The following is a 12,528-nucleotide window of genomic DNA, read 5'->3' on the forward strand; positions in this document are numbered from 1 at the left end:
AAAAGGCATGGTTATGCGATAAGACTTTTGATTGGAATATATGTAAATATAAAACATTTTTTGGAAAGGACTTTTTTGTCAAAAATGTTGGAAATACAGGGAGAGGCCAAAACTTAATCACTGTTAATATAAGAGTAGAGAAACATAATAAAGTGGGACAGATGGAGGGCTGAACTGACAGAAAGACACCTCTTATTACTATGTTCCTTCATCTTTCTTGAGGGATAATAATGCCTTGTTACAGTTTTATCAAAACTTGTTTTTCAGTCTTACCAGAGGTGAATGTTAGTATTCATATTTCTTCTGACAGGTGCAATTGCTGAAAATAAAATCAATGTCTGTTGTCGCTGAAGATGACACAATCACATCTTCCTAAATTGTAGAACCAAACTGTAGGTAATCAAACTTAAATTTTACGTGATAACCATCTGACTATATTCACAATTCAGAATTAATTTAGAATTTAATGCTGAAGTTTACTGTATACTTTCTTAAAATAAACATTTAAAATAATGCAGGTATAATAATTGCTAGTCTGTAGTCTGTACTATTGACTGGTCTATAATTCAACCTGCTAAGAAAACAATTATGAAAATTCATTTCTGATATATCATGTAATAAACCACTTATTAAATGGCTTGCCAGTCAAAAGGCAATTATTTGTCCTTGATCCTCCTGACTTATAGTTTTAACAATTGACCGACAAGCGAGTCAAAAAGTGTATATTATTCATCCTTCATTGAATACAAACCTTGATCTGACCCCAGAAATTTGCATTCTGGAAGAGCCCTAGGATGTGTCGGATCAACCGTGAGCTGTACAGACACACTGGCACCTAGAAAGATAGTATTAAACAAGAGCTGTCAGTGGACAGCGCGCTCGACTATTCTCAGTGCTTGATAGTATAATATAAGCTATGAGTAAAACTATAACATTACAATAAGCATATTCTAAGTCAAAAAGGGGCCATAATTCAGTCAAAATGCTTGATAGAGTTGCCTCCTCCTTTTCACAAACTGGAGTCATGATGGTAAACAAGTATGCAAAATATCAAAGCAATATCTCAATGGACTTTGAAAATATTTGGGGTGGTATGCAAACTTTAACATTTATTCCAAGTCGAAAAGGGGCCATAATTAAGTCAAAATGCTTGATAGAGTTGCCTCCTCCTTTTTACAGACTGGGGTCATGATGGTAAACAAGTAAGCAAAATATGAAAGCAATATCTCCATGGATTTTGAAAATACTTGGGGTGGTATGCAAACTTTAACATTTATTCTAAGTCGAAAAGGGGCCATAATTCAGTCAAAATGCTTGACAGAGTTGCCTCCTCCTTTTTACAGACTGGGGTCATGATGGTAAACAAGTAATCAAAATATCAAAGCAATATCTCAATGGACTTTGAAAATATTTGGGGTGGTATGCAAACTTTAACATTTATTCTAAGTTGAAAAGGGGCCATAATTCAGTCAAAATGCTTGATAGAGTTGCCTCCTCCTTTTTACAGACTGGGGTCATGATGGTAAACAAGCAACCAAAATATCAAAGCAATATCTCAATGGACTTTGAAAATATTTGGGGTGGTACGCAAACCATAACATCTGTGTGATGCTAACGCTCACGCCGACGCCGGGGCGAGTAGGATAGCTCCCCTATTCTTCAAATAGTCGAGCTAAAAATGAAGGAATATTTAGTTCAAATATATCCATAAACTGTACTAAATTTGCAAGTTACAACTAAAAGCCTTATTGTAGCTTTTTTATTTCATGCTTTTCTATGTCCCCAAAGTGAATCTGGTTGATCTAATGTTTTGTACCACTGCCAACCACAATATATGAGGGCATACTTTGGATATAAAGCAGAAAAACTTTTCTATTTATAGGCGCTGTGACCTTGACCACTGTCACCTTGACCCCAAAATGAATTTGATTCATTAACTGACCAGTATCAATGCCAACACAAGGTGGATTGTAGCTGCAGCCATTCTCAAAGTATTGAGCAAAAAAGATTTTCAATACAAAGGTCACTGCGATCTTGACCTTTGTCTCAATGTCCCCATACCATATCCCAGGTCATGAATTGTTCAGTAACAATAGCAACATATTTAAGTTTGTGGTCCAGATGTGAAGGCATACTTAAAATTCAGGTTTGATCAATGAATCAGAAAAGAGAAAAAGCAATTCGGTGGACCTAAACAAAAATTTTAACCAACGCCGATGCCTGCGATCAAGTGACGACAATACCTTGTAGATTTTTTCTAAAATTAGACAAGCTAAAAATGGTGTTTCCTGTCCTATGCAACATGTCCAAGTTAGATATGTCTACATTTCCAATGACAGCCTGCAGTGACACATGGGATATGTCAGGGACATTATAACCACAGATCCGCTTTTTTTAGGGTATGTATCTCAACATTCAGAAAAATATGTAAAGAAATATATTTCAAAGAAGAAGTTAAGTTATAACACCCAATACATAAAACGTGTAACAGCAAGTCTTGATTCAAGTATTCACATAGTTTTGACACATTAGCCTGAATACCTGCATGTAAAACTTTAACCAGAATTTTCTAAGTCCAAAAGGGGGCATAATTTGCTCAAAATACATGTTAAGAGTTATGGAACTTGACCCAAGTGAGGTTGGTAACTGACCTAGAAAAAGAATAAATAAGTTTCAAAGCTATATGCCTTTTGGTAATAGCTGTATGTACTTGCATGCAAAACTTTAACCAGGATTTTCTAAGTCCAAAAGGGGGCATAATTTGCCCAAAATACATGTCAGAGTTATGGGACTTGATTCTATCAACTAGTTTTATAACCCCGAAGACACATGTGAAGTTTCAATTTAATATCTGCATTAGTTTTGGAGATAGTAACTTGCATGTAAAACTTTAACCAGGATTTTCTAAGTCCAAAAGGGGGCATAATTTGCTCAAAATACATGTCAGAGTTATGGGACTTGGCCCAGTGAGGTAGGTAATTGATCTAGAAAAAGAAAAAATAAGTTTCAAATCAATATGCCTTTTAGTAATAGCTGTATGTACTTGCACGCAAAACTTTAACCAGAATTTTCTAAGTCCAAAAGGGGGCATAATTTGGCCAAAATACATGTCAGAGTTATGGGACTTGACCCAGTGAGGTAGGTAATTGATCTAGAAAAAGAAAAAATAAGTTTCAAATCAATATGCCTTTTAGTTATAGCTGTATGTACTTGCACGCAAAACTTTAACCAAAATTTTCTAAGTACAAAAGGGGGCATAATTTGGCCAAATGAAGGTCAGAGTTATGGGACTTGGTGCTATCAACTAGTTTTATAACCCCGAAGACACATGTGAAGTTTCAATTCAATATCTGCATTAGTTTTGGAGATAGTAACTTGCATGTGTTGTAAAGTCAGATTTTGAGCTACATTTTGTTACATTGTATTACATAATGAACAATGTCTATATTAATAATATTACATAAGTCGCATAATAATTATTTTGCCACAACAGTATTACTCCTACATGTTTTAAGGTATATAGCAAGTCTATCAATCGGGGTTTCACCTGGGCCAGTCTATGTTAAGGAACTGCCCAGATATATTGTATTGTATTGCATGAAGAACACTTATATTGAGTCTTAATTAACATTAATTCATTCATTCATGCACACATACTTAGATGTTGATAGTTTTAGTTCATGTAGTTATTAGTTACATTTTATTGTTTAAATTCACTACATTCTTGTTAACTTTGTTGCATATTCTATAATCTCATTATTCTAAACTGCTTTTTGTTTTATCATGCAACTATGACATGTTTTTCTATTTTTAGAATTTAAACAAAGAGATTATTTTTATCACCAAGGTCAAGGTTTAATGTAATCTGATAGATAATCTCTGATTGGTCAAAATGATAAGCAAAGATGCTGACCAATAAGATTAAGTGTTACATTTTTGTCAAGACTGCAGTGCCACCTGCAGGACATTTTTACCTCAGTAGATTTTTGGCAGAGTTTGGTCATTCTGTTGCTTTTCACCAGACTGAAAACATCTAACAAAACTTAATCTCCAAGGTATAAATTTAATTAATTAAAAATATTTGATAATTATTTTAGGAACTTTGGCATTCTGCTTACCTTAGAGATACTAGAAATTACTGAAATTATTTTTATTGATTTACTGCTAAATTTAAATTAAGTAATTAATTAAAAGATTAAACTCCTTTGTTTTAAGTGGCAGCCATCTTGGATTCTTTACTTAGATATTTTTCATAATTAGAGTAACTTTTTGATAAGGCTTGCTGCTACACAACAACAATGTAATAGCACAGAATCACAAAGACTATTTTCACACTTATTCAAACAGTATGTGGCATTTCTTTTTAACAGGATTAAATGTATTGTTTAACTTGTTGTTCATTTTGACAGCAATTTTAGTGTGTTTTGCCACAGTTTCTATACAACATCACATTTTACAGACTTGGTTAGCTATCATTAACAGTGATTTTGCCTTGTTTCATAATGTAACTTTTGGATCATGTAATTAGAAAATTATTTTGTCAATATTTAATAATAAGAAAGTAAAGTAAAAATTTGGTTGGTTTGAAGTTTATTCAGTATTTGTGTTTTTATTTCCCTTTCTAAGTAAAGGGTGGTGTCATCCTGACGTGTCAGTAATTCTGACGTAATAGCTTATTGAATAACCGCTTCCAAGAAGCGTCTATAGCGTTTGTCACTGCACGTTCTTGTAATACCCGTTCTTGAATTTTCTCGTACGTTACCGTATCATGTCCGAATTCTGGTTCTGGTCTACCTAAACGTTTGCTAGTTCGTCTCTGGAAAGCAAAGGAATACTGATTATAGAAAATCATTTAAAATTCAAGTCGGTATGTATTGTTCGTCCCAATCTATTGATGTTCCTACTAAACGCAAATGGTTTGATTTGAGGAGGACCAAAATTATCGATTATATAAAATTAATTTAAATGGTGTACTATGTTCGATGAAATATCTTTTTTACTGAAATCTTCAAAGGTTTGTGTATTTTTATAATGTGTAGATCATACATAAGCCTTTCCAATTTTGAAATTTCTAAACAGATAAGATAAAACTATTCACAGTATTTATGACTACAGAAAGATAACGGCCAACAAAAAAATGCCTAAAAATATTTAAAATGTTTTCAGCAAGGGTTATAGCCATTTCAATATAAAAGCATCTCTGATTTGAAAAACAAATATCTAAATCATGTGACAACAATCCCTACACAGTTGGGAAAAGTGTGTAAAAGTAAAAAATAACTTTTCAAAATGTATTTAGAAATACATGGTCTTAAATTATCATCACACTAACTACAAATGACGTTACTATTGATTATTGCGTCCGATTGACATGGGCTCTAAATAGTGATGGGCCGACAATCGGTGACAATCGAATAATCGTCGGCTTTGCATTCATGAGCGCGATCGCCGACTTCACTTTTTCCCTGACCGATTAATTACTTGGCACCCTAAACGAATCATTTAGTTGTTTCTGACCATTTTCTTTCTGGTATTAACGGTTCTTTGGGGGCAGTTATGCCAAGGGAAACTACTCTACGTAAAATGGCTTACTCCAAAGTCTCGAAAGAAACTGAAGTCATCTGTGATCACCCAGATTTTGGAAGATATATGGCTTTTGCAAAATTAAGTCGGGAAAACCAACAACCTAAACTCTTGACATTAGTATGGCAGTATGCATTGCATGCCGTAAGACTTACGCAAGCATATTAGCAAAGGAATTTTCATTTTTTGCTTTTGTGGGATTAAAATAATTCCAGTCGTTAACTAAGCCTAAGGATTAATAAATAAGTTTAATTTAATAACAATATCACTGGAAAAGTCCCTTGTGAAATTAAGACAAGTACCTGATTTGAAGTTTACTATCTTCACAAATACTTTACATTTATGCTATTAACTTACTCATGTTTATGAAGGAATACAAAAGAAATAGGATATTGATGTCTGTGTGGTTCATTTTTTTAAGTAATGACATAAAACATACACTGTGAGATGAACTTATAGATACGCAACTAAAGCAACCGATTATCCGATTATATCCGATTAATCGAATCGGTTGGCTTGTCCGATTATGCCGATTAATCGGTTGGCAAATCTAACTGATTTGCCAATCACTAGCTCTAAAAATTCACATTTTTATGGTTATCGAATTTGAATGAAATTTGCACGAATTCCTGCACATTATAAAGCATTATTAGTAGAAATAAAATCTGTAAAATGATCCTTTGGAAGCATAGAATACAACCAAGCAGAATAATAGCAAACTCGGTTTGACTCAGTCTGTTCCTGAGAGGAAATGAAATATGCAACACCTCTCACGCCCCCCTAGTATCGACTTGAGCGGAACTCTATTAGACTCCATGATCCCATAGGACCAGAAAATATAACAACAATAACTGGTCCGAGAGCTCACGGACTTTTATTGCAACAATTGAGGCCAAAAGAAGTTTATACATTTTTGGAAACAATATTTCATATCCTCCATGAAAACCCATTTCTTAAGTGTCAAAGCCGTGCCTATCTATATTTTGTTCACTTATGTTTGTGATAGGGGAGGTAAAACTCATCTGTAAAAATTTAGGGGGTAGGGTAAAGTTTACGTCTACCAGTGTTTTCACTGTTTAATTACAGTAGCTATATGATTGTCAGTAAATGTATATATGTCAACCAATGTCAGCAAAAAGAAATTCATCAAAAAGGAATGAAGGGCAAACTTGATATTTACGGTCAAAGGTCAAACTTATGTATAAATCACATAAATTGGCATATTTGAAATTTATTTTTATTCTTAAAAATTAGTTTGTTATCATAAGTCACTCAGCTTTATATATGTAATGTGTATATATCAGTCAAAGTCAGAAATGCAAATCTTATTGCAAAACGTCAAGGTCAACCCTGATAATTGAAGGTCAAAGTTCATTTTCATGCAAAAATGTGAAAAATGTTACATTTACTTTTTCTAACGTTTTTAATATGTATTCACATTGTAAGTCACTGAAGTTAATTCGTTTTAATGTCTGTATGTCAGGTAAAGCCAGCAGTGCAAAGGTAACCCCAAAACTGCCAAGGGTAAAGCCTTATATCAAAGGTCAAAGGTCATTTTTTTGTGAAAAATTGCATGAATAGTTTCCTGTTTGAAATATAACAGCTATTTCTGATCATTATTTGAAATTGCTTGTAATTTATTTTAATGTATATATGTCCGACAATGTCAGTAAGAAAGATATCGTTTTCAATCAGACAAGTTCAAATGTGATATTAAGGGTCAAAGGTCATTTTCAAATAAATGATTGAAAAAATAGCTCTTTAACTTTTCTTCTTGTTAGTGATATTTTGTCGATATTAATCAACAATATCAGTTCATTTTAATGTGTAAAAAGTAGGCGATGTCTGGTATGCACATATTATTTTAAAACATTCAAGGTCAACCATAATTTCAAAGGTCAAAGGGCAAAAAAGTGAGTAAAATGTTGCAAAAATATCACAAATTTGTAATATTTTTTATTGTTTAAAAGTATTTGTTTTGTCATTTTAGTAACTGATCGTTGTTCATTTTAGTGTATATATGTCAGACGATGTCATGGAAGAGAAAATAGGTCAAGGTCAAACCTGGTATTGGAGGTCAGGAGTCACTTTTGTATAAAAAATCACAACCTTTTCCATACTTACTGATTACTTTGATCAAAAATAGCTTGTTGTTATAATTCACTGTTAGCAATTTACTTTAATATATACATGTCAAGCAAGGTCAGCAATGTAGGTCTTATCATTATATGTCAAAGGCAAACCTATTATAAAAGGTAAAATTTAAAATTTGTTTTAGAATTCAAAATTTTAAAAACAAGAATTTTGCACTGATTTTTGGTTGGGGGTTTTTCCCCGTACCAAAGTTAAAGTGTATTTTTGAAAAATTAAAAAGCATCTTTTTCTTATTCCAAATTCACTTCCAAAAGATTTCATGTGCTGCAAAAAAATGTCCCCATTAAATAACGTGCTGTAAAGGGTTAAATTGAAAAAGGGAAATTTCTTATTAAACTGAATCCACTCACACTGATCATTTTAGATTATATAAAAATCTTTTAAATAATAAGGTATTCCACCCCATGGTTACATCAAAAGGCGGGGTTGGGGGCAGAGTTCATCTTAGATTTGAGGCCTTTTTAAATTTTTTTTTTTGGGTTTCTCATTCATGTAATTTTTGACGGGCTTTTAAAAACGGGAAAACTAAATTTTAAAAAAAAACCCCCCAACCCTTTAAGCCTTTTCAAGGCTTTGATTCTTTATTGTGTGGGTTTTATTTCTGTCACTTCTAGTTAAAACTGATTAGTTTTTCTTTTTTTAAAGTTTTTTAAAACTGACAATATCCGGGTTAAAAATTAAAAATTGAAAAAAAGTAAAGGGGTAAAAACCTGCCCTTTTTAAAGGTCAAATGTCTTTTTCTTTTTTAAAAATTAAATTTTCAGTTTTTTAAAATTTTTTCTTGTTCAAATATTTGTCATTTTTTTCCCATTTAAAAAAATTCTGTTTTTTGTTTTTTTTGGAAAATCAATGTCAGCAATCAGTTTTAATTTTCAAAAACAGTGATTGGTAAAATTTTTAAAAAAGGTTTAAAAAGGTGAAATTTTGCTTTGAAAGCCCGGGAAAAAAAAATTGCATTTTTGCAATATTTTTCATTTTTAAAAAGGTATTTTGTCATTTTTTAAAAATTTTTTGGTTTTTTCCTTGAGGTTTCTTACATGTTTATATGTGACGCCCCAGGGACATTTTGGGCCCAAAAATTCGGCTTTTCGTCATTTGAAAAAAACACGTTTTAAAGTTACGTCACAAAAAAAATGGTGGCGTTCCCACGTGTTCCCCGGCAATTAATTTTTTTTCCCTTTTTTTTCAAAAAAATTTATCTACCTTGCCACAAGAAAAAAAATGAAGTGACATTTATAAACTTTTCCATGTTTTTGCAATTCGTTTTTTAAAAAATTTTTTAAAAGTTTGTAAATTTATCCCCCTTTTGGGAATCGCACGCCATTTGAAAAACCAGGGAAAGGTTTTGGGGGGAAAGAAAATGAAATCCCAAAAAACTTTTTATTTGATGATTTTTTCGTTTTTTAAAAAGAATGACATTTAGCAAAATCTAAAGGGGTAAGAAAGTATTAATCCCAAATATGTAGTTTTTAAAAATATTTTTGATTTCAATCGAAGTTTTGCCGTTTAATTTTTTCCCAAAAAATTTCCCCGGGATTTGACACTAATGAAGATTCGGGTAGTTTTTTGGTGCAGTTCACTTTTTTTTTACAAGTGTAAATTTATATTGTAGATATATTTTTATTTACTAAATTTCTCCCATAAATTTAAATTTTTTTTAAATGGGGTTTTTGACTTTTTTCCGTAAAATTCTGTATGCAAGCATTTTACAAAAAAAGACCTCGTGACTCGGGTCCCAGAAAAAAAATTACAACAGTCGTCAAAATGTTTAGAAAATATAAAGTTAAAGCCCTGTTCATTTTAAAATTTTTGCCTTCCCATAAATTGTGACTGTTAAAAATTAGTTGAAACATATCTATTGTCAGTTAACCCCACAAATTTTTCTTATTGGAAATTGTCAAATCAGCCCCATAAAAAAAAACTTTACAAGGCTTTAAATTTTTTTTTACTTGGTAAAAACATTTTTTTCCCAAAGTTTTTCATGTTAAATTTGGGCCTTTACTGTTCACTTGGCCATTATTTCGGGTTTCCTCACCATTTTGAAATGTTTTTTGGGACAAGGGGATTTAAAACCCCACTTAGTAAAAAAAAATAAACTTAGATCATTTTTGTTTTAAAAGCCTTGCCAGGGAATTTAAAAACCCCTATTACTCTTTTTTAGAAGTCTTTGTGTAAATAATTTATGAGAAATGCCCAGGGCATTTTTATCAAAAATTTCAGCCTTTTTCAGTATTTTTTTTTTCATTTTTCGTTTTCAACCACTGGGGGAATTTTTTGGGGCTTGTTTGCAATGACCTTAAACGTGTTAAAAAATGATGTTCCGGGAAAGGTCAAATACAAAAACGCTGGATTTTATGGGGGTTTTTTAAATTTCTTTTATTTCATTTTTACACTTACTATACTGCTATTCTAAGAAAGAAAAAAAGACATTAAAATAGCATTAAAAATTAAAAAATTATTTTTATTCATAACATTTTTTAAAGGGGAAAAGATTTTTTATTATAGACCCTTTTAAAAAATTAGTTTTAATTTATTAAAAAGTGAATAAGTAAAAGACTACAATAAAAAGAATATATCCCGTAAGTATTTTTTTATATTTTAAAATTATTTTTTTCAGTATTTGTGTTTTCATTTGTTTTTTTTGCCCCCTGAATTGTTTGTCTAGTCGGTTTTTAATCTTAGTAGTTTATGTATTCTTGAAAAAACTAAATTTTTCGCCGGGAAAACTTTTAAAATTCTTTTGGGTGGTTTTTGCTTATCAAACTGTTTTAGTCAGCTTTTAAAAAAAAAAACTCTTTTTTAAAACTTAAAAAAATGTTTTCTGCCCTTTTTTTTCTGTAACCCTTTTAATAATCTTATTAAAATTTAAGGTTTTTAAAATTGATGGGTTTTTTTTTTTTGCAGAGATGAAAGAATATTGGGAAAATTTTAAATGGGAATGAAAGGGTTTTAATATTTTTTACTGATCATCCCGCTGAAATCATTTCCTGTGGAATTTTTGTGCATGTCACAAATATGTAGAGCAAATAACTCCTTTTTGGGACAAATAATGTCTTTTTTTCCGGGCCCCCATGACATGAAAAAAATTAAAAATTCAGTTCAAATTTCAAATGTGTTTCAAGAAAAAAATAATAAAATTAGTAACTGTGAGAAAATATTGAGGGGAAAATTTGTGTTTTGATGTCATGCAGCTGTGAAGTTTTTTGAGAAGCACTATCTTAAATTGTTCAAACAATACAAAATTTTAACATAAATTTTCCAAACTGCATGCAAAAATCTAAGACATGGTTTTTGAATGATCTATTTTTTCAAACTACAACAGGTGTGCATTAAAGCACAACCTTTGGAAAAAACTTTTTTTACAAAAAAAAACTCCTTTTCCCATGTGGGTAGGGGGTTTTTCCCCAAAAATTGCAAAAAAAAACTACAAATGCAAAAATTTTTTTTGGGCTGAATTAGTATATTTATTTCAAAAATTAATCATTTTAAACCCATGGTTTAAGTTAAAGTTTTTTTACATGACAGATTTTGCAGAAAATAGCTTTTTTTTTTGAAAAATTTTGTAGTTCCAGGGTAACCAAATTGCTTAAATTTGATTTTTGTTTATGAGACAGCATGGTCTTTTTAATTTTTGTAATCAGAATTTTCTGCAAGAAAATATTTTTTTTGGAACCATCAAACAAAAACATGTCAAACACAAATCTGTCATAAAATTTCGAGCGTAATGCAGGGAGGCATATCAGGAAAAAATGTAGTTCTGAAAAAAAAGTTTTTTTTTACATAAATGGTTTTTTGTTTTTTTAAGGGTTTTTTGACATTTTTGGTGTAAAACAAAGAATTTAAAGATGCAAAAGAAGTTTTGATTCTTTTTTTTTTTTTTTTTAAAATTTACAAAAAAATATATTTTAGAAAATTGTGTATTGTTGCGTCACAATTGACTCGGGGGCCCATTTATTGTTGTAAAAGCAGGTATTTCATATCTTTTGTAAATTTTTTGGGTTATTGAGGGAAATTTGAAGAAAAAACCTTCTGTTTTTCTGGATTTCATAACAAATTTCAGTAAATTTTTTTAAATTTTTTGTTTAGAAAAAGAAAATTTTTTTTTTATAAAATCGTAATTTATGTTTTTACCCCAAAAAACCCCCACTAAAATTTGGGCCACAAATTTGTAAATTTAAAATTTCCCGGGCGCCAAAGTAGTTAGATTCCCCGGCTAATCGTAAAACCCCGGGGGAAACACAAATAGTCGGAGTTCAGGGCCTAGGCCGTAAAAAACCCATGAAATTTAGTATTTGGCGGGACATTACCCTTTTAAAATAGACGGGACTAGAAAAGCCTTGCGCAAAACCCCCCTTACGACTTTATAGACAAATCTATGTCTAATTTTTTTCCCTTGCTAAGAAAATTTATGCTCGATGGGAGGTAAGAAATTTTGGGGTTTAGATTTTTGTATGATTTTTGCTTTAAAACAAATTTTTCTTTTGGGTAAAAATTTTTTTTTATTCTACAGAATTTTGTAACATTTATTTTTTGGGCATATGATTTTTGGCTAGTTTCGGTATTCAGGATAATTTAAAAAATTTTTTTCCAGACTTCTGAAAATTTAAATTTAGAAAGAGAGTCTAAATGTTTCTTTTAAATAAAAAGATTTTAGTTTATACTAAAATTTTTGTAACTTTGAAAAATTTATAAAGAACTTTGTTTAAAAAACTTATGTAAAACCAATTTTTTTTAAATTTAAAGGGAACGCCTTTAAACCGCATTTAGGGTTTAGTAAAATCAATATGGCAA

General features: G+C 31.0%; 1 long non-coding RNA gene across 1 annotated transcript in view; it reads right to left on the minus strand.

The window, feature by feature from the left end:
• Positions 1 to 260: 260 nt before the first annotated feature.
• The window catches only part of LOC128547567 (uncharacterized), a 51,859-nt gene continuing 39,591 nt past the window's right edge, over positions 261 to 12,528 (minus strand). The window contains exons 2-3 of the long non-coding RNA XR_008366598.1: positions 752 to 835; positions 261 to 319 (exon numbers count right to left, since the gene is read on the minus strand). This is a non-coding gene — a long non-coding RNA (uncharacterized LOC128547567). The remainder of the gene's footprint in view (positions 320 to 751; positions 836 to 12,528) is intronic.

The sequence above is a fragment of the Mercenaria mercenaria genome, chromosome 1 (assembly GCF_021730395.1).
Source record: "Mercenaria mercenaria strain notata chromosome 1, MADL_Memer_1, whole genome shotgun sequence".
Taxonomy (NCBI): Eukaryota; Metazoa; Mollusca; class Bivalvia; order Venerida; family Veneridae; genus Mercenaria; species Mercenaria mercenaria.